Source organism: Eubalaena glacialis, chromosome 7, assembly GCF_028564815.1.
Source record: "Eubalaena glacialis isolate mEubGla1 chromosome 7, mEubGla1.1.hap2.+ XY, whole genome shotgun sequence".
Taxonomy (NCBI): domain Eukaryota; kingdom Metazoa; phylum Chordata; class Mammalia; order Artiodactyla; family Balaenidae; genus Eubalaena; species Eubalaena glacialis.
This window is the reverse complement of record NC_083722.1, coordinates 109,902,017-109,927,960: the sequence shown is the minus strand read 5'-3', so window position 1 is coordinate 109,927,960 and position 25,944 is coordinate 109,902,017. Positions and strand designations below refer to the sequence as shown.

General features: G+C 38.5%; 1 long non-coding RNA gene across 2 annotated transcripts in view; it reads left to right on the top strand.

Moving 5' to 3' along the window:
- Window positions 1-206: 206 nt before the first annotated feature.
- LOC133094856 (uncharacterized) overlaps window positions 207-25,944 on the top strand; it is an 85,580-nt gene continuing 59,842 nt past the window's right edge. Inside the window, exon 1 of one of the 2 annotated variants that reach the window (XR_009701518.1) lies at window positions 207-275. This is a non-coding gene — a long non-coding RNA (uncharacterized LOC133094856). Of the gene's footprint in view, window positions 276-3,123; window positions 3,254-25,944 lie in introns of those variants that run through there. The other variant, XR_009701517.1, reaches the window with a different exon arrangement.

Below are 25,944 nucleotides of genomic sequence, written 5' to 3'. Positions count from 1 at the left end.
GCAGGTGGACGGAGCCTGTCGGGCGGAGCCGAGCGGGGCCGAGTGGAGCCGAGCGGGACCGAGCCCGTGGACAGAGCCTGTCGGGCAGAGCCGAGCGGGGCCGAGTGGAGCCGAGCGGAGGCGAGCGGGGCCGAGCGGGGCTGAGTGGAGCCGAGCGGAGGCGAGCGGAGCCGAGCGGGGCCGAGCGGGGCCGAGTTCATCCCGCGGAGCAGAGCTGGTGACCGCCAGGAGGCTGAGAGGGTCCCGCCTAGCGGAGGCGGCGGGAGTTGGTAGAGGTGAGGCTGCTGTGGAAGTCCTGTGGTCCTTCGCATTTAGACCCCGTCTTTTCAGGCTAAACAGGGAAAGCAGGGCACTTCGTTCGCCAAGCCCGCGAGGTAACGTCAGAGGAGCCTTTTCCTGTGAGGGCCTCAGTTTCCCCGTTTGCACAGCTGAAGCCGTGGAGGGGGGCGGAAGCCGCTGGGGGCTCAGCCTCTCTCCGACTCACGGGATGGTGTAGACCTTTCGCATTTTCTGGTGGGACTGGCTGTCACCTCTCTCGGTGGGGTCCCTCGGGTCCAGTTAACCTGGGAAGGGTTCTGGGGGATGTCGCTTAAAAGACTCTGTTTCTCTGGGGCTGAAATTCTTCGTCACGTTGTTCGGAGAGCGTGTCCTCGCCTCGTCGTGCGGTGGGTACTGTCCCCGGTCCGGAGCGGGGAGTGGGACATAGCCGACACCAGCTGAGCCTGGGCTGCGCCTAAAGGCCGGCGTTTTGACGTGAAGCAGGAGGCTGTCCCTGGGGTCTGGGCGGTGAAAGAGTCCCAGATGTGGGCAACCGCGCCGAGCCTCAGTTTTCGCCTGCAAGGTGGGGAGACACCCCTGCCTCTCAGGCTGGTGTGCAGCCCGGAGCTAACTTCGGAATTTTCAGAAAGGAGTTTTGGGGATGGTTGGGGTAGGGGATCAGGATTTTGACAGTATTATCCTGTGTTCTTTTATATAGTAAAATACCACCCCTTTTAGTTTTTAATAAAAACTCTTATGTACCAGGCACTGTTCTAAGCAGTGGGGACACAGACGCGAACAAACAAGTCAGTAATCCCTGCTTGTATCCTGGTAGGAGGCAACTATTCCTGTGGTCTGGCCCCCAAATTCAGGCAGAAGCATAGTCTTGGATACGCTGTCCCCATAGGCATCTGATCCCTTCTCGCAGTCCCAGCCTGTATTCCTACAGCTGAATTGTTCTAAAACACACACCTGATCATGTCACTTAGGTGCTAAGAGCCCTTCAGTGCTATGGGATAAAGGCCTCCCTCAGGGCTCCCACAGCCTACCTCTCCGGTGGCACCTCCTTTCCCTCCCCAGATTTTCAGGAACGCTTCGCTACATCCCTTTGCTCTGGGTTGTTTGTTTGTTTGTTTGTTTTTTCTTGTTTAGAAGTGCTGAGCTCAATACTGACACGAGATGGCGCCAGAACTGTACTCAAGGCTTTCTCTAGTGGCCGTTAAGCATGGGCTTCCTGGAAACTGGCTTGGTTGTTGGACCTTTTAGGAAGCCACTTAAAACTTGTTTTATTAGCAGCTTATATATTTTTAGCACAGCTGTCAATGAATTTTATGTATCTAATTAATTTTCCAGAGATAAACAGAGATGGGAGTATTATACAGCTTACCTGCCCGCACTGTTTCAGTAGCATCACCAAGCCCTCGGAGAGCGGGCCATGTAATTGTACTCAGAACCTGGCCCAAAGTCCGAACTCACAGCCTCTTCCCGCAACTTCCGTTGCCAGGATGATTTAGCGAACTTGGGCCAAGGTTGGGGACATTCCCTTCTCTTTGTCTGGCTCTGTTTTTCATAAGCCAGGAAACAGAGTTCAATCAGAAGGATTCCCCCCCATCCCCCGACCCCATTTATCTTCCACCCACGCTAGTATTAGGTAAAAATCAGATATTACTTGCGCTGCTTTCTCAGCAAAATTTCTTTCATTTCAAATGTGTGAACATGCAGGCCCCTCCCTATCTTAGGAGGGACCACAAAATGGAATTTCATCCGAAATTCAGAAGTGGTCCTGACGTAGCCTCTGCTGCCAGCTCATGAGGAAACATGTCATCCTTTTTTAGGTGGTTTTTCTCCAAAGAGAAATTGTCCTGTGGAAGGAAGATTGAGGGGGACATTTTAGGGGCCAGGCTGGAGGCAGTTGATGCTACTTCCTTCCCCAGATACCAGCAGCCTGAACTCAGTCATATGGTCTAAAGTAATAGCAAGAGAGACTGGGAATGAAATCTGGGCGGTGGGGGCGATTTGTGAGCATCCAGCAGATCTCGCCAGAATAGTCCTGGGTATCAATAGAATATATATTGTGTTCTGTGACGGCATGACTAGCTGAGAGCAGAGTAAGAGTGGTTGGATCTGGGATATAGATTATTTTGGCTTTAGATTAGGCAGGGTTTGCTGAGAGATGGATGTGACCAATAAGGGATAAGAGAAACTAAAGTTGATTCCTGAGTTTTTGGTTTGGGCAACACAGGTGGTTCATGCCACCTGATACTGGACAGAGAGGGGAGGAGACTCGGGGCAGGAAAAATATTATTGGTTTTTCCTGGGGTTGGAGAGTTCTGTGTTTGCGCTGTGAAGTTTGAGATACTATTAGATATCCGTGTGGCGAGGACTGCAGGTCAGCGGGGCGGCAGGAAGTCACGGGCATTGGATAATATTTACAGTTGACCCTAGAACAACACAGGTTTGAACCATATGGGTCTACTTCTACTTGGATTGTTTTCATAGTAAATTCTTTAGTACTGCATGATCCCTGGTTGGTTGAATCCCCAGAGGCTGAATGTCGAATAGGGAGGAACCACTTATAGGGAGGGCCGACTATTAAATTACATGTGGATTTTCGACTATGTGGATGGTCGGTACCCCTAACCCCCTGCATTGTTCAAGGGTCAACTGTAATACATGAGACAGGGTGACCAATTAGAGAAGCTTGGGGAGCCTCGCCCTGAGTCCTGGAGCACAGGACACTTAGAGACAGAGAAGTCTCTGAAAGAGACAGAGAACGGACATTCGGTCAGTAGATGGCACACCAGGTGAGCGTAATGACATGGATTTCAGAGAAGAGATGATTTCAGAAAGACAGGTGGGGCCACCTCAAGCCAAGGACCACTGGGAGCGAGCAGAGGGAGATCCAGAGGAGACCATTAGATTTGGCACCAACGAGGTTACGGATGCTCTCGATGGAACCAGTGTCCTTCAGGTGTTGGGAGCAGAAGCCAGTTGGGTGAGTTGATGGGAGAATGTGGGTGGAGGACATGAAGGTGACACGTGATATTTTTCTGATTAAGGAGAATGAGATAACACCCTGCCCAGGGTGTTAACATTGTTGATCTTGGAGCTGTGGGATTCGCGTAATTTTGTAAAATCTGCATTTTTTTTCTCATGTGTGGCCACTGAAATCTCTGCTGTGTTAGCATATTGGTCAGCTCGTAACTGGAGAGAGATTTGCTTAAAAACACGGAGCTAATAAGTCTTGTAGTTTAGACGCGCTCTGTGTGTTGGGACATGCCTTCAACGTGGTGAGGCAGTTTATAACTCTTAGTCTTTGCTTCCTGCTTGTGCAAAATGTCTTTTCTAGCATACCTACAGCCCTGAGTACGCTCACGACCGTGTGTGTGCTTGTGGCCTCTTATATCCCCCGGGAATTCAAAGCCCCCTAGGGACAGCTCATTCTCCAGATTTTACTTTTTAAAAGTTTTTGGTTAGCTTGTTTTTTACCCTGTTATCACCACCTCAGCTAGCTCAATTGCTGCTGATTTTTTTTGACAGATGCACCTGGAGAAAATGCTTTTCACAGTGGGTGATTCTGAGTAAGGTAAAATAAGAGAAGGCCTTTGAGTGGGGTTATCTCAGGAACTTCCAGACAGGTGAAATAATAACAGTTCTCTTGGAATGGGGCTTTGAATGTGTTCCAGCCCAGTCCTTCCCCTTCAGTGGCTGCTGGACTGTAGATTTTTACCCTGATTGCTGGCTCTTGATTTTCAAAGATACCCACAGGTGGAGTAAAGGGAGTATAAATAGAGCTATTTATTTATTTATTTATTTTAAAATTTATTTATCTGTTTTTATTTTTGGCTGTGTTGGGTCTTCGTTGCTGCGCGCGGGCTTTCTCTAGTTGAGGCGAGTGGGGGCTACTCTTCATTGTGGTGCTTGAGCTTCTCATTGCGGTGGCTTCTCTTGTTGCAGAGCACGGGCTCTAGGTGCACGGGCTTCAGTAGTTGTGGCACACAGGCTCAGTAGTTGTGGCTTGCGGGCTCTAGAGCGCAGGCTCAGTAGTTGTGGCACACGGACTTAGTTGCTCCACGACATGTGGGATCTTCCCGGAACAGGGCTCGAACCTGTGTCTCCTGCATTGGCAGGCGGATTCTCAACCACTGCGCCACCAGGGAAGCCCAAGATCATATAGTATTTGTATAGTCCTTCTCTGTCTTATTTCACTTAGCATAATGCTGTCAAGGTCCATCCATGTCACAAATGACAAGACTTCATTCCTTTTTATGGCTGAATAGTATTTCGTTTTATATATATTTCATATATATATATATCACATTTTAAAAATCCATTCATCCATCGATGGATACAGGTTTTTTCCCTATCTTGGCTATTGTAAATAATGCTGCAGTGGACATAAGGGTACAGATGTCTTTTCAAATTAGTATTTTTGTTTTCTTTGGACGAATACCCAGAAGTGGAATTGCTGGATCATATGGTAGTTCTATTTTTAATTTTTTGAGGAACCTCCATACTGTTTTCCATAGTGGCTGCACCAATTTACACTGCTCTTACTAATGTAATGAATTCATCAGAATGTGTGAAAGTTCCTAAGTTCCTTACCATGCAAGAACTCATACATGTGAATAAAAAATACGTGAGACCCATGTAGGTGGAAAACCAATCTGGGAAAATCATCTGGAAATGAAACCTCTTTGTACATCACTAAATTTCTCTTGAATGCAAACCTAATTGTTTTATTAATTTGGAAAATGTGAAACTCATATAAACATATTCAAAATTGATATTATTTGATACCAAACTAAAGATAAAAACTTATAAGACCATAAGTCTTCAGTATAAGTTTGTAAATTTTTCCATGTTAAATTAAATAATTCAGGTAGCAGAGTAAAAATTCCATACATTCGAATGGAATAGCAATATAATAGGATATAACTAACAGTTACTATTTTCTTAATATCTTACTTTTCTTTTAAACAACAAATTAAGAAAGACATTTTTATGAGGGTCATGCACCACATATTATCAAATCAGAATTGCTACAAATTATAAAATGTAACACTATTTTATGTACCACTAAGACTTTTTTAAAAACTTCCCTATTAAACTATGTCATTTCAATGATTATAAAATGCATCATGATACAGAGTTGTTGAGATGTGGGTCATAAGTGCATTGTAGAATCTCCCACCTACATGGTAATTCAGTAATATTTCATTAGGTATAGAGAGAAAGAGCATTGGATTTGAGCCCTAATTCACAAAATGAAGTCTTTCTCCCTCTACCAAAAATCTTGTGCTGAAATAGTGAATTGGACTTCTTTCTGTGATTTTGTGCTTTTCATTAAATCCATTTTTGAAGTCTGACCTGATAACAGATGTCTAATATTTTCAACATCTGTATGGTATAGGTTTGGCATCTGTTGATGATGTTTATCCCTTAAAATTGGTCACATTTTCCTGATTCTTTGTATATTAATTATTTTTAATTATATTTAAACTTTTTGAATGTTATGTTCTCAGTCCTGTTCCCTACCTCTTGAGGTTTTGTTTTGCTGTAGAAGGCAATCAGCCTGGTTTGGTTCAACCTGTGTGTCTAGTTCAGCTTCTGTGTGTTGGATCAAACAGCTCTGTTGCTTCGGGTGTGAGCCATATGTGTTCAGAGGTTAGGCTGAGACACCTGCAGGGACATAGATGGATTAGGACCCCTTTGCAGGTTTTTTCCTCTGGAATTCCTTCCCACACTCTCTGGCCCTCAAAGGCACCTCTTCTGTATCCTCCGGCCGGATGGATATGGTTTCTGTTACTACTGCCAGGCCAATTCATGGGTGAAAAAAATCCATGAGAGAAAAGAAATGGAAACCTTGCCCTCATACATATATATCTGGTTTATTTTTAACGTCTTTAGATCTTTGCTCATGTTTTAATTCCCATATTTATTTCTTTAATGTTTTTCATGCTTATCTTAATTACAGGATCTGGACTTTTGGAGTTCTTTCCTCTTTAATTTCAACAGAAATTTGATTTTTCAATGTATTGAAAATTTAGATTTTTCACTCATATATAGCTGATCTTACTCTGGAGAATATTTTATGAATGGATTGTTATTTGCTTCTTTCTTGCTCTTGAGGACTAACAACTAGAGAACGTATATTCTTTATCACACACATTTGTTAATTTGAAGTCCAAACTAACAAGAAGGAAGACTTTCCTCACTATCAGATCCATATGAAAATTCTAGAAGTAAAATGAAAAATTAAAAAATTGAAATGAAAATACAATGGAAAAGTTTCAATTCTGCTATGGTAAAACCCATTGCTCTTGCCAATTACAGATAAAGTCTTTGGGCAAAATATAAAAGACAGCTCTCTGAGGGCTCTGAAAAGTAAACAAAAGCAGGCCAGTTATGGAGGGAGCCCATTGGAGATGCATCCTGCATGAGGGTGGGTTTCCCGTTTCTTTTCTCTCGTGAAGTAATAACAGAAACCATGCTGTTCTGGCAAAGAGGGAAAATGAGAAGGGGCCTCTGAGAGTCAGAAGGGAATTCTGAATCATGAGGATAAGCCTTGAGGACAGTGTGCTCAGTGAAATAAGCCAGTCACAAAATGACAAATACTGAATGATTCCACTTATATGAGGTCCTAATGTAGTGAGATTCATAGAGACAGAAAGTAGGTGGTGGGTGCCAGGGGCTGGAGGAGAGGATTGGGGAGTTGTGTTTAATGGGGACAGAGCTTCAATTATTTAAAGTGCAAAGAGTTCTGGAGCTGCATGGTGCTTATGGTTGCACAACAGTGTGAATGTACTTAATGCCTCTATACTGTGCATTTTAAAATGGTGAAGATGTTAAATTTTTTTTTTATGTATTGTATCCCAATATTTAAAAAGTAAATGCTTTTCATGTTTGGTCATTGCAATCATTGTTGCTTTTGTTGTGGTCATCCATGTACAAAAAAAAAAAAAAAAAAAAAAGTAAATGCTTTGACTCTATGTCTATATTACCTGACATTAAAAAGAGACTTCTTGTGCTCATTCTTTACATGGCATCTCTCGCACTCTGTATGTAAAGTGTTCTGGGACTTCCCTGGCAGTCCAGTGGTTGGGACTTCGCCTTCCAGTGTAGGGGGTGCAGGTTCCATCTCTGGTCGGGGAGCTGAGATCCCACATGCCTCGCAGAAAAAAAACCAGGACATAAAACATAAGCAGTATTGTAACAAATTCAATAAAGACTTTAAAATTGGTCCACATCAAAAAAAAAATCTTTAAATAAAATAATAAAATAAACTGTTCCTATTTTAGAATACATATAATATGGACTTTCAAAAATCATTCTCCATCATTGCATGTATTTGGATTCTTTAGATTATTAACATTTTATATACTTATGGATACAGTTGGATTGAGATCTATCAGTTTCTTAAGTGTTTTCTATTTGTCTCCTCTGTTTTTTATTCTTCTTCCCTCCTCCTGCTTTCTTTTGAATTATTTGAATAATATTAATATTCTATTATCAAGTGGCATTTTGGCACACAGGTCTTTGAACATTTTTATTTGTTGTAGCCCTGGGGATTACAATATATATATTTAACTTTTCACAATCACAAATCTAACATCTATGTTAGAATTAGCATAGTACCTACTTCATGTAAATTCTCAAAACCTCAACACCATATGGGTTTGTTACAGCACCATTGCCCTCACATGTATTACACATAGTGAAACTCTCACTAGTCTGTGTTACACATTTTCCTTTAAACAGTTCTGTGTATTTTAATGAAAATCTAAGAAGAGATAAAGGTAGTCTTTCCTAGGCACCCAGCTATTTACCATTTCTCTGCTCTCCTTTAATTCCTGAGGTACCATGTTTCCCTCTGGATCATTTCCCTTTAGCATGAAATACTTCAGCATTCCTCCCAGAGCAGATTGGCTGGGAAATAATTCTCTCAATTGTACTTTGAGAATTAATTCATTTTACCTTTATTCCTGAAGGATATTATTTCTGGATATAGAACAGGGTTTTTTTGTCTTTTTTTCCTTGCAGCTCTTAAAAATATTTTCCATGGTCTTTTGATATCTGTTATTGCTGATGAGAAATCTATGGTCATTCAAATCATTGTTTCCCAATGTATAATGTATCTTTTATCTTTATCGTTAGTTTAATTATGATCTGCCTAGGGATGGTTTTCTTTGAATTTTTCTTGTTTAAAGTTTGCTGAAATTACATATCTTTAATCACATTTGGGTAGTTTTATGACCATTGTCTACTTATTTTTAAAAATATAATAAGGGTAAGTTATTTATTATGTTTACTGTTTACATTTTGGAAGTCTTACAGAATCTTTTTCTTCTTCCAGTTTCATTGAGATATAATTGACACACAGCACTGTATAAGTTTCAGGTGTACAGCATAATGATTGGACTCACATGCATCATGAAATGATGACCACAATGACTTTAGTGAACATCCGTCATCTCATACAGATACAAAATTAAAGAAATGGAAAAAAGTTTTTCCTTGTGACGAGAACTCTTCTTGTTTACTGTCTTAACAGCTTTCATCTATAACACACAGCAGCGTTAATCATATTTATCATGTTGTATGTTACATCCTAGTACTTACTTATAACTGAGGTTTTATACCTTTTAACTGCCTTCATCCCATTCACACTTCTGCTCCCCACACCCGCCTCTGGTAACCACGGATCTCATCTCTTGTTTTGTGAGTCTGTTCATTTTTGAAGTACAATCGGCCTATGACACTATGTTAGTTCCAGGTGCACACCATAGTGATTTGCTACTTCTGTACGTTTCAAAATGACCACCAAAATAAGTCTAGTTACCATCTGTCACCATAACAGGCTATTACATAATTATTGATTATAATCTCTACACTGTACATTTCATCCCTGTGACTTATTTATTTTGTAACTGAAAGCTTGTACCTCTTTATCTCCCTCAACTATTTCTCTCTTCCCCCCACCCCCTCCCCTCTAGCAAGCACCTGTTTGTTCTCTGTGTCTATGACTCTGTTTTGTTATGTTTGTTCATCTGTTTTGTTTTTTAGATTCCACATATAAGTGAAATCATACAGTATTTGTCTTTCTCTGTCTGACTTATTTCACTTAGCATAGTACCCTCTAGGTACAACCATGTCACTGCAAATGGCAAGGTTTTTTACAGCTGAGTAATACTCTATTGTGTGTATATAAACCACATCTTCTTTATCAGTTTGTCTATCTGTGGACTCTTAGGTTGCGTCCATATCTTGGTTATTGTAAATAGTGCTGCAATGAACATAGACTGCATGTATCTTTTCCAATTAGTGTTTGCATTTTCTTTGGATAAATATCTAGGAGAGAATTGCTGGGTCATATGGCAGTTCTCTTTTTAATTTTTTGAGGAAACTCCATACTGTTTTCCACAGTGGCTGCAGCAATTTACATTCCCACCAGCAGTGCATGATGGTTCCCTTTTCTCCACATCATCACCAACACTTATTTGGGTTTTTTTTGTCATTTTGATAATAGCCAGGTGTGAGGTGATATCTCATTATGGTTTTGATTTGCATTTGCCTGATGATGAGGGATGTTGAGCATCCTTTCATGTGCCTGTTGGCCATCTGTATGTTTTCTTTGGAAAAATGTCTATTCAGGTCCTCTGCCCATTTCTTAATTGGGTTGTTTATTTTTTGATGTTGAGTTGTATGAGTTCTTTGTATATTTTGGATATTAACCTCTTATCTGATATATCATTTGCAAATATCTTCTCCTATTCCGTAGGTGTCCTTTTTGGTTTTTTTGTGCAGAAGATTTTTAATTTGATTAGGTCCCATTTGTTTATTTTTGCTTTTGTTTCCCTTGCCTGAGGAGACATATCAAAAAAATTTTTTTTGCTAAGACCAAAATCAAAGAGCATACTGCTATGTTTTCTTCTAGAAGTTTTATGGTTTCAGGTCTTACATTTAAGTCTTTAATCCATTTTGAGTTTATCTCTCTATATAGTGTAAGAAAGTAGTCCAGTTCTATTCCTTTGAGTGTAGCTGTCCGGGTTTTCCCAAAACCACTTATTGAAGAGGCTGTCTTCTCCCCATTGTATATTCTTGCCTCCTTTCTTGTAGATTAATTGACCGTATAAGTGTGGATTCATTTCTGGGCTCTTTATTGATCTATGTTTCTGTTTTTGTGCCAGTACCATACTGTTTTGATTATTGTAGCTTTGTAGTATAGTTTGAAATCAGGGGCCTTGATACCTCTAGCTTTGTTCGTCTTTCTCAAGATTGTTTAGGCTATTTGAGGTCTTTTGTGTTCCTATACAAATTTTAGGATTACTTGTTGTAGTTCTGTGGAAAATGCCATTGGTATTTTAATAGGGATTGCATTGAATCTGCAGATTGCCTTGTGTAGTATGGTGATTTAAACAATATTAATTCTTCCAGGCCTTGACCACGGTATATCTTTCCATTTTTTTGTGTCATCTTCAGTTTCTTTCATCAGTCTTATACTTTTCTGAGTATAGGTCTTTTAATTTCTGAGATTTATTCCTAGTTTGTTAGTATTTTATTCTTTTTGATGCAATTGTAAATGGGATTTTTTCTAAATTTATATTTTTATTAGTTCATTGTTAGTGTATAGAAGTGCAACAGATTTCTGTATATTAATTTTGTATCCTGCAACTTTACTCAATTCATTTATTAGTTCTAATAGGGTTTTTTGGTGACATCTTTAGAATTTTCTATGTATAGTATCATACCATCTGCAAACAGTAACTTCTTCCTTTCTAATTTGGATTCCTTTGTTTCTTTTTCTTGTCTAATTGCTGTAGCTAGGACTTCCAATACTATGTTGAATAAAAGTGACAAGAGTGGACAACCTTTTCTTGTTCCTGATCTTAGAGGAAAAGCTTTCAGCTTTTCACTGTTGAGTATGATGTTAGCTGTGGGTTTGTCGTTCATGACCTTTATTATGTTGATGTATGTTCCCTCAGTGCCCACTTTATTGAGAGTTTTTAACCATAAATGGATGTTGAATTTTGTCAAAAGCTTTTTCTGCACTATTGAGATGATAAAATGATTTTTGTTCTTCAATTTGTTAATGTGGTGTATCACATAGATTGATTTGTGAATGTTAAACCATCCTTGCTTCCTGGAATAAATCCCAGTTGATCATGGTGTATGATCCTTTTAATGTATTGTTGGATTCAGTTTGCCAATATTTTGTTGAGGATTTTTGCGTCTGTATTCATCAGAGATACTGGCCTGTAATTTCTTTTTTGGTGGTATCTTTGTCTGAATTAGGTATCAGGGTGATGCTGGCCTCAAAAATAAGTTTGGAAGTGTTACTTCCTTTGAAGTTTTTTGGAATAGTTTGAGAAGAAGAGCTGTTAACTCTTCTTTAAATGTTTGGTAGAAACATTGTTCTACCAACGTTGTAGGTTTTTTTTTTTGATATTCAATTGTATGAGCTGTTCATATATTTTGGATATTATCAGTTGTATCATTTGCAAATATTTTCTCCCATTCAGTAGGTTGTCTTTTCATAATTGTCGATGGTTTCCTTTGCTATGTAAAAGCTTTTAAGCTTAATTAAGTCCCATTTGTTTATTTTTGCTCTTGTTTCTTTTGCCTTAGGAAACAGTTCCAAAAAATATTGCTACTATTTACGTCAAAGAGTGTTCTGCCTCTTTTTTCTTCTAGGAGTTTTATGGTTTCCAGTCTTACATAGAGGTCTTTAATCCATTTTGAGTTTATTTTTGTATATAGTGTGAGAAAATGTTCTAATTTCATTCTTTTACATGTAGCTGTCCAGTTTTCCCAGCACCACTTATTGAAGAGACTGTCTTTTCCCGGTTGGGTATTCTTGCCTCCTTTGTCGTAGGTTAATTGACCATAGGTGTTTGGGTTTATTTCTGGGCACTCTGTTCTGTTGCATTGATCTCTGTGTCTGTTTTTGTGCCAATACTAGGCAGTTTTGATTACTGTAGCTTTGTAGTATAGTCTGAAGTCAGGGAGCGTGATATCTCCAGCTTATTTCTTTTTTATCAAGATTACTCTGGCTATTTGGGGTCTTTTGTGGTTCTATATACCTTAAAATCCTGAAGGTTTGCTTGTTCTAATTCTGTGAAAAATATCATGGGTATTTTGATAAGAATGGCACTAAATCTGTAGATTCTTTTGGGTAGTATGGACATTTTAACAATATTATTTCTTCCAATCCATGAACACAGGATATCTTTCTATTTCTTTGTATCATCTTCAATTTCCTTCATCAGTGTTTTATAGTTGTCAGAGTATAGGTGTTTCACCTCCTTGGTTAAGTATATTTTTAGGTATTTTATTCTTTCTGATGCAATTTTAAACAAAATTGTTTTCTTGCTTTCTCTTCCTGTAGTTCATTATTAGTGTATAGAAAAGCAACAGATTTCTATATATTAATCTTGTATCCTGCAATTTTACCAAATTCATTTATTAGTTCTAATAGTTTTTTTTTAAATAAATTTATTTATTTATTTATTTTTGGCTGCGTTGGGTCTTTGTTGCTATGAGCGGGCTTTCTCTAGTTGTGGCGAGCGGGGGCTACTCTTCGTTGTGGTGCACGGGCTTCTCATTGCGGTGGCTTCTCTTGTTGTGGAGCACGGGCTCTAGGCGTGTGGGCTTCCGTAGTTGTGGCTCACGGGCTCTAGAGCACAGGCTCAGTAGTTGTGGCGCACGGGCTTGGTTGCTCCGCGGCATGTGGGATCCTCCCAGACCAGGGCTCGAACCCGTGTCCCCTGCATTGGCAGGCAGATTCTTAACCACTGCACCACCAGGGAAGCCCCTAATAGTTTTTTGATGGAAACTTTAGGGTGTTCTGTAGGTAGTATCATGTCATCAGCAAATAGTGACTGTTTTACTTCTTCCCTTCCAATTTGGATGCCTTTTGTTTCTTTTTGTTGTCTGATTGCTGTGGCTAGGACTTCCAATACTTTGTTAAATAGAAGTGGCAGGTGTGGGCATCCTTGCCTTGTTCCCGATTTTAGAGAAAAGATTTCAGCTTTTCACCACTGAGTATGATGTTAGCTGTGGGTTTGTCATAAATGGCCTTTTTTTTTATTGAGGTGTGTTCCCTCTCTACCCACTTTGATGATAGTTTTTATTATGAATGGATGTTGGATTTTGTCAAATGCTTTCTCGGCATCTATTGAGATGATTGTGTGATTTTTTTCCTTCCTTTTGTTAATGTGGTGTATCACATTGATTGACTTCTGGATATTGAACCATCCTTGCATCCCTGGAAAAAGTCCCAGTTGATCATGGTATATGATCCTTTTTATATAATGTTGAATTAGGTATGCTAATATTCTGTTAAGGATTTTTGCATCTATATTTATCAGAGATATTGGCCTGTAATTTTCTTATTTTGTGATCCCTTTGTCTGCTTTTGGTATCAGGGTAATAATGGTGGCCTTGTAGAATGAATTTAGGAGTGTTCCCTACTCTTCAATATTTTGGAATAGTTTGGAATAGTTCCCTACTCTTCAATATTAGCTCCTCTTTAAAAGTTTGATGGAAGTTCCCTCTGGAGCTGCCCAGTCTTGAACATTGTTTGCTGGGAGTTTTTTGATTACTAATTCAATTTCACTGTTAGTGATCAGTTTTTTCAGATTGTCTATTTCTTCCTGATTCAGTGTTGGAAGATTGTATGTTTCTAGGAGTCTATCTGTTCCTTCTTGGTTGTCCAATTTATTGGCATATGAGTATTCATAGTATTCTGTTATTATTGTTTGTGTTTCCCTGATATTGGTTGTAATTTTTCCTTTGTCATTTATTATTCCATTCATTTGGGTTCTCTCTTTTTTTACTTAATGAGGGTGGCTAAAGACTTACCAATTTTATTTATCTTTTCAAAAAAAAAGCTTTTGGTTTCATTGATCTTTTCTCTCTCTCTCTCTCTCTTTTTTTTGGTCTCTATTTCTGCTCTGATCTTTATGACTTCCTTCCTTCTGCTGACTTTGGTCTTTGTCTGTTCTTCTTTAACTTTGTTTTTTAACACCTTATTTGAATTATCTGATATATAGTAAACTGTACATATTTGAAGCATACCAATGGATTCTTTTCAACATATATAAGACATGTGAAACAATTACCACAGTCATTCCCCAAATTTTCTTCGTGCCATTTATAAATCTTACTTTCTGCTTTTCTTTTTCCCCTCATGCATTCCCAGATAATCATTGATATCCTTTCCATCTCTTTACAGTTTGTTACTGGGTAAGGGGTTCAATTCTTAAGACTGTGATTTGAATGAGACCCATGAATTATCTCAAATAGATATGTTGTTAAATGATCTGCTATGTACTTGTGAGCCACATGTATCAAAGTAAAGAGGCTTAACAGAAGAAGCCTAAGTCCACATATTTCAGTTAACCCAGAGAGCACAGGCTGTATACCATGATTACTCATTTTGAAGTCAGTGCCTTAAGTCATCTTTTAAATGAGTCATCATTGCAGAATAATTACACGTTTAATGTCATTTCACCCATATGTATTTTAAGACCTCAGTTATTCATTTTTCAGTACTGATTAGCACCAAAGGACTGATCCTTGCATAGCCATTTCCCACAAGCATGTGGACACACATATGCACAGGGTCGTTATTCCACAACATTCTTGAGAACGAAGAGACAATTATATCTGAAAAGTACATGACCACAAAGAAACTCATGAGCAGCCGAATGGTCTGGGTGGCCCTATTTCTGGGGATGCTTTTGGAGAAAGCTTGGTGCTGTGAAGGTGCTGAGTTTGCCTCTCATGCCTGTACAAGAGAATCAGCATGTATCCGAGTGGGCCATGAGCCCCAACAGGGAGACATCTTGGAATGTCACCAGTACAAAATATATGTACCTAAGGAAGTAAATCTTGGGCCAAAGTGAGCAGGATTCAGTGAGAAATAGAAGATGGGTTGAGGTCACATTGGTGGTGGCAATAGTGGACAATAAGAAGTGACCACTAATGGACATATTAAAGACCCACAGGAAGAGAATGCAATACAGGTTGTGATGTGATGATTTGTGTTTGAACTTTGCCAAACAGGAGTTTCTGGGGCTGAGGGTGATGGCCTGGAGGACTCGCAGCAGGCAGGTGGTACAAATGGAGAGGCCCCTTGTCAACCTGTATAAGTAGAGAACCGATTTACATTTGATGTCATCCCAAGTTTTCTGAGACCCAAAGATGTCTGTAGCCATAAACACAATGGTTAGTAGCATGACTATGTGGATTAGGGCCAAGTGACCAATGGTCAGATCAGTGGGCTTGGGTCTGTGCTCAAGAAGGAAATTGTGGACGTGGAAGAGAAGAAGGATGGTATTGGCTGAGATCCCAATGCCAACTTTAGGGAAAAAGGCATTTCTTATGCCAGTGAAACTGGGAAGTCTGTTATTTTCATTCATCTTTATGGGGGAAAATAAGCATGTAGTAAATACCTGAGGAGAAACTCAAGAAAAACTCTTTATCACAAATATGACCAATGTCAACAACCTCAACCAGCACTATTGCCATCATCTAAATAGGTGGGTTGATCCCAATGCATTCTCTTCTACTCTTCAGTGCATAAGACTACTTTACCCCCACCGCCTGCCCTGCCAAATGCCATCCCCAATATTTCCCTAGTTTCACCGCTTACCAATCTTCACTGGATTGTGTATCCCATGGCCAGGCTTGCATAGTATCTAAGATTTCCTCTATAGTAAACACAGCCAATTTGCCTTGTATCTACAGAAACCTGATATAATGCTGGATATGTAATAAGAGCTCTGTAATTTTTGTTGAATTAGAGTGAGGAGAAATGCATAAAAGTGGAAATCAGATCCTCTTAAACAAAGGGTGTCAACTAGATGGCCATGCACAGAGCTATATTATCTCAGTTCTATCTTTATTCTAATTTATTTATTGTCAGACCAAATATACAAAGACTAAATGTTGAGAAGTATGGTCCCTGAAGTCAGGCAGCTTGAAATTAAATGTGTGATTGGACATTTAGCACGCAAGTGTGACTCTGAGCAGCCACTTGAACACATCTGAGCCTCAGTTATTTATCTCACATGTAGAACTCGGTAAACCACATTACCTCTATCCTAAAGATTAAGTAAATGTGCCAAACAGAGAAGAGTGTGTGATGCATGGGGGTCTCTATAGAAATGTTAGGTATTGTTTTTATTATTATCTAGTTCCTCATACATGTGACTTGGGAGAGTTGATGCAGTTCTCTTAATAATTTCCTAGCTCTGCTCCTGCCTCAAGAGAGAGGGGAAATCACTACCCAAATTGTAGACTATTTTAACAATCTCTGTTCATAGGGCTCTGATGGAATTTTGCTCTTTTCTTGGAATCCTCCAAGATAACTTCACATCCTACATATTTTCATTAGCTAACCAGAAAACACTACTTTAGTGGGCAGAGTCAAGTTATTAATCATTAGCAGGAACACTTTTTCAAGTTTCTTTTCTCTCTATTCTTTGGAATGTGGTACCAGGGTGGTAAATATAACAGCAATTTAAATAGATTCTGGGTTATTTTCTTTAAAGGTTTTAGTTAGAAAACTGCTGTTCACCCCACCCTGAAAGATGTTTCTTTCATAGGAGTTCGATACAGGGGTTCAAGCATGCAGGTTTCCTTCAAGCAAGCACTGATATCTTGCTAGTCATGAGGACCAAACATAAATTTTATACTAGAGAATTTGGTGATAGCCAAGTGGGATATTTTCCCTGTGCAAAGCAAGTATTTACTTTAATTCAAGCCTTATAAATATGAGGTACATAACATCGTAAAATGGCTTTAGACTTTTTCACAGATTTGTTATCTGTAAATCAAGAATGTAAGGCTAAAATATTTTCACAGATACTTAGCAAGGAGTTCTATGATGTTTAGTTGTTCTGAACATGAGATAGCATTAAAAATTCAGATCCAAGGTTGGTACTTGTTCTATAGCCTTTGGGAATTTTTGATTTTCTAAAATAGAAATTTCATAATGGTATTAGAAAAAGTTAATCTTTTTCCAAAGTATTGAATAATTGGTATAGTTTTCTCTATTCACACATTCATCAAATTAGGGTTTGCTCCTGTGACATGCCCAGAAGAAATAACAGAAAAATATTAATTTAATACCCAGCTGTCTCTGAGCTTTATGGGTCACAAGCCATCATTAAACACAGTCCTAAATGGTCTTCTGTCTTTTATGTTCTTATGAAATATGTATATTTCCTGTAAATCTGTTTCATATAAGCATTGGAATATATACTGATAATATTTTTAAAGAATAACACTAATTAGATATATAATATTTAATATTTAAATAATAAAATTTTTTTTAAACGGTATAAAATAAATTACAATGAAAACTGTAAACTTCTCTTGTGTAATTTCTGTGAAATACAAGCTTTGCTTTAACTTAGTTTGAAAATACAGAATTTTACAAATATTACTTTGATTTTGCAAAGTGAAAGGATTGTAAAGTACACCTCAGGTGCTCACTTGAACTTCAGTATTTTCAGTATCAGTATTTTTCATCTATCTTGAGAAGAATCATGAGAAGAGTAATTATTTTTTCAAATTAAAGTGTTACAGTGAAGAACCAAATCTGACTACATGTTGGATCTTTTTTTTTTTTTTTTTTTAAGATTAGTTATAGCCTATCTTACTTATTTTATTTTTGGCTGTGTTGGGTCTTCGTTTCTGTGCGAGGGCTTTCTCCAGTTGCGGCAAGCGGGGGCCACTCTTCATCGCGGTGCGCGGGCCTCTCACTATCGCGGCCTCTCACTATCGCGGCCTCTCTTGTTGCGGAGCACAGGCTCCAGACGCGCAGCCTCAGTAGTTGTGGCTCACGGGCCCAGTTGCTCCGCGGCATGTGGGATCTTCCCAGACCAGGGCTCGAACCCGTGTCCCCTGCATTGGCAGGCAGATTCTCAACCACTGCGCCACCAGGGAAGCCCGGATCTGTTTCTTTTACTTTAACCTTTGCTTCTGGTTGCTTTTGTTCACTAAAAGGATACTATCTATACATAAGGGCCTGCCTCGGGGAACCCTGCCCCTCTGCCTGGATGTTAAACCACAGTGCCTTTGTTCAGGGAAACATCTGGACCCTGTCCACCTGTGGATGGCTGCAAGAAAGAAGAAATTAACCCATCTCCTCCCCGAGGCTGGCCATTCCAGGGGATATTTGCAAAACTTATGGCCTTTTTACTTTACTTCCTCATCTTCTCCCCTTCTCTGTTCTATAAAAGAAACTGGCATCCAAACCCCGATAAGATGGTTATTTCGAGACTTTAGTCTGCCATCTTCTCGGTCTGCCGGCTTTCCAGATAAAGTCATATTCCTTGCCTCAATACCTCGTCTCCTGTCGTGTGGCGAGCATATCGAGCTTGGACTTGGTAACAAAAGGAACATTAAAACCTCAGAGCCACTACATATCACAAATCTTAAGTTGTCAAACCTCAGGAATACAAAGAGTCCTGCATAAGAGTTGGTTTCCCCATCAACCAATGGCAAAATAAGAGCAGAAAGGCTTTCTTACTGAACTGCTTTCACTTTCATTTATCATAACAATCTCGGTATTTTAGTAACAAGATGGGAGATCGGTTCACATTTATCTGTTCATTATAAATGCATGATAATGTTAAATGGAATATCTAAAAATGGAATGGAATATTTATAAATGGAATATATCCTGCCATATCAATAAACAAGGATGTCATGGTCATCAACGATTGCAACCCTGCAGCTGAGCTGGTGAGCCCTGAGGAAACTCAGGGCTGAAAAGAATACCTGCCATCTAGCAGCCATCAGTCTGCAGCCACTCCCTGCGGTGAGCCCTGAGGAAATTCAGGATGTGAAAATACAGGATACTGGCCCCAGATAGCTGAGGTGCATATCAAAGGAATGATTTCAGTGAGCCCAGACTCTTGCATCTTCCCATACATAGAAAAGTGCTAAATTCCTTAACTTGAGATGTCTGGGTTTCTTTAATCAACAGTAATCTTTTGATGTTCCAACTACCTGCCCTTTGTTGCAAAACTCCTATGTGTCCTGGCTCACCCCTCGCCTCCTCGGAGCTGTTTCTCAGAGTTACCTGAAACGCTGTCTTCCGGGCTGCAGTCCTTATTTTGCCCCAAATAAAACTTAACTTGCAACTCTCACATTGTGCATTTTTTTAAGTCAACAATAAGATACAGTTTGAAAAGTAAAATTTTAAACCCAAGCATAGAGATCAGGGTTATAATTTTCTTCCTAATGAAATGTGTTCTGGCATATCCATTACCAACGGAAAGGGAAGAGAAATTTTAAAAATAAATATGAAATAATATATGGATAAAAGATAAATAAATGGCCCCGAATAGTCTTCTCACAAATTTCTGGGAGATAATATCCTTAGACAAGCAGAGGAAATCTCTATCATTATCACTTTATTTTCTTTATTTTTAATATAATTGCAGCCTCATTTTCACTGTTACGTGATTTGAAATTTCGTAACTGCTAGAACATAGGTTTAAGTGCTGACACTGTTAATTTGAAATTTGTGGAATTAAAACTGGGGACAACAAAGGTTTTCATGAGAAAATACTGGTAGATATTTTGTAGTAATACGAAGCAGAACACTCTTTATGAAGCAATTTTTTGAACAAAGAACCTTATTTCCTAATAAAGAATCTAAATTTTTAAAATTATACAAACTACAAAAGACACTTTATATAAAGGTTTAGTTGATTCATGGAGAGAAATAAATTGAGTATATTTAATTAAAAACCACAGCTAAAACCTAACCTTTCATGATGGGTATAAATATGAATTGGTAAAGCTTTAGTCTAAAATGAGTAGATAATATAATAATATGTAAGTTGAGAACTGATATAGTAAATAAATGAAAGTCATTTTATTCAGAGAAATGAATGGGTACCTAAAAATAATTGACTACTCGTATGAGAATCAAGTAATTGTTACGAGTCATCAAATTAAAGGATAAGTATTTTTAAAGATGTTCATATTGCCTTATAGAGAAAGCAACGCTCTGAGCTGTGGGAGATGGTTAGCTGGATGGCTCATCTGAGGCTACCAAAAAGCCTCACTATTAGACCTAAATTCCTCCTTCCACGACCTGCCTTGAAGTCTGCCTGCGCACTGATTCTAAGTATGTGGAATAAAGAGGCACTTACCCACATGGCTGCGTGGGGTGATCTGTGCATGTCAGAAGAACCCGCACAGTTTTAAGGTAAGGGTGTCATTAGCTCATTTCTCTGCAGGCCTGTAGTTTTAGTGTCTGTAGAAAGGTGACAAGATCCGGCTGGGGACAACAGGACCATGGCGTCCCCAATGGAACATTTTACTTGTCTCTTTATTCTCTCTTGGAAAATAACAAGCTGGGAAGAGCTGAGCTCAAAACTTTTCCACCGGTTCCCTTGCCACATCTGTGTGGAGGGATAGAAGGGTCACAGTGCCAAGTCCTCTCATTTTGATCCTGAGATCAAATTAGTACAATTCCATTTCAGACTTCATAATGTCATTCTCTGGGGTGAGAGATTTCTGGCGCCTCACATGAGCTCACGGTGGCTCTGTGTGTGCTCTCCCCACACGTGTGATGGACACCCCCATCCCCGGGTTGATTCTCAGGTGGAGCACATGGTTTCTGGGTATTATTGTCCTTGTATTCCATGATTTCTATTCTGTCAGTTTCAGATTAAATAAGATATAAAAGTATCCCTGTGGCTATAGGTGAAAGCAGCAAAAACCCTCTGGAGCCAATTTCTTTTCATTTTCCAGGATTTCCTAAAGTAGCCCCAAATGTGATATAAATATCCATCCCTTGTATGTTAATGATCCCAGACCTTTTCTGAGATGGAATACACATTTCTGAAAAGAGCTAGGAACATTTTGCATTCTGTGGCTGAGGCACTGTGAAATCCACTTCCTGATCCCTCTGGGGCAACAAACGAGAAGTATATCATTATGGTCCAGTGTGGTGTTGTCCAGTGGATTTTCTGGCAGTGGAGGTATCCCAGGATTCAATGAAATAGTCCATAAAAGCAAAAATCCTACACAATTTAATCTTGAGTGACTCTTAACTTTTCTTTTTCAACTAAATTCATTAGGAAGGGAGCCAGAAACAAGACAAAAACTTCTGCCTATTTAAAGAAGTTAAAATAGAAAATTAAAATGCTCAGGAAAAAAATTACTACGTACCTACCTATACTAAGTACATACCACTGATATTTAATACACTGAGTCTTCATAAAAAAGAGCCATAAGCCGTCACCTGTCTTTCAGTGGTGTGGGCTAACCCAGACCATGACATGGGGGGGGGGGGTCCATCACCTAGGGCTGTACTTGCTGCCTCTGATCAGAAATGTGGAAGCTTTATCTGTGGTTGCTAACCAGACATACTGAGCAACAAGGGGAAGCCATGGGAAGGGGGTGGTAACCACACATCAACAGCAAAGTTCTCTCCCCGACCAGTGTCAGCCAGGCACCATCTAGTAGACACATCAGTCAGCTAAGTTTGGCTTTTCCTCATGCACCTGTCTGTAAGGAAGTAATTAAAATCATGAGAAGTCTAGTTTTGCTTATTTTCCAAGGTTAGACAAAAAAATCTTTTTTATCACTTTCTGACATTGACCAAGACAATTCCAAAGATCTGACCTGGAAATGAAAAAAATCATTCTTGGTTTTCCCTTTATTATTCTTGCATTCCAGTCTTGATGTTATTTTAACAATGTATTACAGAAAATTTAAAACATAAAAACTACAGAATAATTTAACGAATGCTTATTTACCCATTTCCAAGCCTTGAAAATTATACTCTTCCTGTCATTTGCATCTTCATCCAGTGTACACCACCCCATCATTCACCATCATCATCATCACCATCACCATTTTACAGTTCATTTAGAGGTTTAAATTTATTGTTTAAACGTACAGACCTTATCCATACAATTTTGACAAATGGAAGCACTTGTGAAACCTACAAGCCAATCGCAGTATAGAATATTTCCACTCCCCCAGAAAATTTATTTATGTCCCTGCACAGTCAACCCCTCCACCTCCTAGAGGCTCCACTATTGTGATTTCATTTTCACCTTAGACTGACTCTGACTTCACTAGAACATACAACATCAGGCAGTATTTGCTCTGGTGTGTCTGGCTTCTTTCGCTCCGCATAACAATGTCTGTGAAAATCATCCAAGTAATTGTGTGTAGAAGTAGTTCTCTCACTTTGATTGTTGAGCAGTATCCCATTGAAGTAAAATAACACAATTTGTTCATGCATTCACTTCTTAAAGGACATTTGTGTTGTTTCCAATTATTGTCTACCGTGAATGCACAAGTCTTTTTTGTGGATGTGTTTCCATTTTTCTGGGGTAGATACATATGTGGAATTGCTGAGCAAAAGGGTAGCTGTATGTTTGACTCAATGAGAAACTGCCACAGCCTTCCAAAGTCATTGTATCATTTTACACTCCCACCAGAGATATGTGAGACTTCTAGTTGATTAACATCCTTGCCACATTTTTGTTGTTTGGTCTATAATTTCATATATTCTACTGAATGTGTAATAGAGTATTATTATCTTACCTTGTTTCTGATCTTAGGAGGAAGACATCTAGTTTCTCACCTTTAAGTATGATGTTAGAGGTGCATGTTTTATAGCTGTTCTTTATCATGATGAGGAAGTCCCCCTGTAGTGTTAGTTTGTTGAGTTTTTGTTTTTTTGCTTTTATGATGAATGGGTGTTGAGTTTTGTCAAATGATTTTTCTGCATTTATTGATATAATTATATGATGTTTTCTTTTTCCCCATTGATATGATAGGTTATGTTCATTGATTTTCAAATGTTGAGCCACTTTTACACACCCGGAACGAATCCCACTTGGTCCTGCTGTTTATATCTTTTTATGCATTGTTGGATTTGATTTGCTAATATTTTGTTGAGGATTTTTGCATCTATATTCATGAGATATTTTTCTGTAGTTTTCCTTTCTTGTAATGTCTTCATCTGGTTTGTTTGTTTTTTTTAATAAATTTATTTATTTTATTTATTTATTTTTGGGTGTACTGGGTCTTCGTTGCTGTGCGCGGGCTTTCTCTAGTTGCGGCGAGCGGGGGCTACTCTTCGTTGCGGTTCACGGGCTTCTCATTGTGGTGGCTTCTCTTGTTGCGGAGCACCGGCTCTAGGCGTGCAGGCTCAGTAGTTGTGGCTCGTGGGCTCTAGAGCGCAGGCTCAGTAGTTGTGGCGCACGGGCTTAGTTGCTCCGCGGCATGTGGGATCTTCCCAGACCAGGGCTCGAACCCGTGTCCCCTGCATTGGCAGGCGGATTCTTAACCACTGCGCCACCAAGGAAGCCCTCTTCATCTGGTTTTGATATTAGGGTAATTCTGCCTCATAGAATGAGTTAGAAAGTTTTCCTTCTGCTTTTATTTTCTGGAAGATATTGTAAAGAATTGGTATAATTTCTTTAATGTTTGGTAGAATTCACCAGTGAAACCATCTGGGCTTGTTGCTTCTTTTTTGTGAAACATTTTAATTATTGATTTAATGTCTTTAATAGATGTAGGCCCATTCAGATTATCTGTTCCTCTTTGTGTGAGTATTGATAGTTTGTGTCTTTTAAGGAATTAGTCCATTTTATGTATGTTATCAAATTTATGGGTTTAGGGTTATTCATAATGTTCTTTTATTATGCTTTGCATGTCCGTAGGATCAGTAGTGTTTACTTCTCTTTCATTTCTGGTTAGAGTTTTATCAATTCAAAGAACCAGCTTTTGGTTTCATTAATTTTCTCTATTGATTTTGTGTTTTTGGTTTCATTGATTTATATTTTTATTTTTATTATTTTTTTATTTCTGCTTACTTTAGATTTAATTTGATCTTTGTTTTCTGATTTCCTAAGGTGGAAGCTTAGATTATTGATTTTAGATATTTCTTCTTTTCCAGTATATGCACTAAATGTTGTAAATTTCCCTGTAGGCCCTGATTTCAGTACATACCACAATTTTTGACAAGTTGTATTTTCATTTTCAGTTAGTTCTAAATAGTTATAATTTTCCTGAGATTTCTATTTGACCCATGTGTTATTTAGAGGTATATTGTTAATCTCCAAGTATTTGGGAATTTTCTAACTTTTTGCTGTTGGAAAAAGTTTAATTCCATTGGTGCTCTGGAGCATATATTATATGATTTCTCTTGTTGAAAATTGGTTGAGATGTGTTAATTGGCCCAGGATGTGGTCTATTTTGGTAAATGTTCCATGTGAACCTGAGAAGAATATAATTCTGCCCTCGTTGGATAAAGTAGTCTATAGATATCAATTAGATCTAGATGATTGGCTGGTGAGTTCAGCTATGTTCTGACTCATTTTCTGCCTGCTGGATTTGCACATTAGTGATTGAGGGTTATTGAAGTCTCCAATTATAATGGTGGATGGATCAGTTTCTCCTTGCAGTTCTGTCAGTTTGGGATCATGTATATTGATGCTCCGTTACTAGGCACATATATATTAAAGATCTTTATGTCTTCTTGGAGTGTTTTATAACTCTCAGTCAAGTCAAGGTGATTAATGTATCTTTTGAAACTTTGCTCTCTTTCCTGTTTTTTGCTTGTTTGTTTGCTGATTCTATCATTTGGGGACTTTTAAAAGCTATGATTGTGGATTTGTCAATTTCTTCCCATTATATTGTCATTTTCTTCCCTTTGAATTGTCATTTTTTCTATATGTGTTCTAGAGTTCTGTAAGTAGTTGTACACACAGTTAGTATTACTATGTCTTCTTGAATAATTTTAACCCTTTTGTTATTATGAAATACCCCCATTTTATCTGATATCAGAACAGACATCCCAGATGTATTATGCTTACTATTTGTAAAGTGTTTCTTTTCTATTTTGCAGCTAATTTTTAAAGGACTACCACTCATTGCGTTTTGATGCAGTTTCAAAAGCAATGTACACTATAATGAAAAGGCCATGAAAATACTCCTCCCTTTCCCAATTACATATCCATGTGAGATCAGATTTTCTCCATATGCTTTAGCCATGATACTATTTCACAAATATTGCATAGAGTAATACATATAGGAATCCAGCTCTTTTCTCTTAAGTCAGACATTAAAGAGCATTTTAAAAATGTGAAACAATGCTATCTTCTTGGTAGATTTGTTTCTACTTAGAAAAATATAACTTTTTAAATTAAAATACCTTTTAATTACCATGCTGTTTTCTAAATTTTTATTGTTAAGTGAATTAATATAAAATATTTTTAGAATTACTGAGTTTTGATTTCCACTATAGTGAGTTTTGATATAACCCACATCAACAAAGGCTCTTTGATGTCATTAATAAGTTTTAACTGTGGAAAGTGTTCTTAAGACCAAAAAGTTTGAAACCACCATTCTAGGGATTGTAAGGATTATAATATGTATCCTTAACCTGTCCCAATACTCTAAGTTAATATTATATATGTAAAATGTAAAACTTTTGCACTACACCTCCTTTTACCCCATCTCTGTCCTCTGCCTTATATTTTAGTTCTACAAATGTTATTAATTTCACAATGTAGTGTTCTTTTTGCTTTAAACAGTCATTTGACTTTTTTAAAAAATTAAGAAAAGAGAAAAAAAAGTTTTGGGTATTTTTTTTACATATTTTCCATTTTTATTCTTCATTTCTTCCTG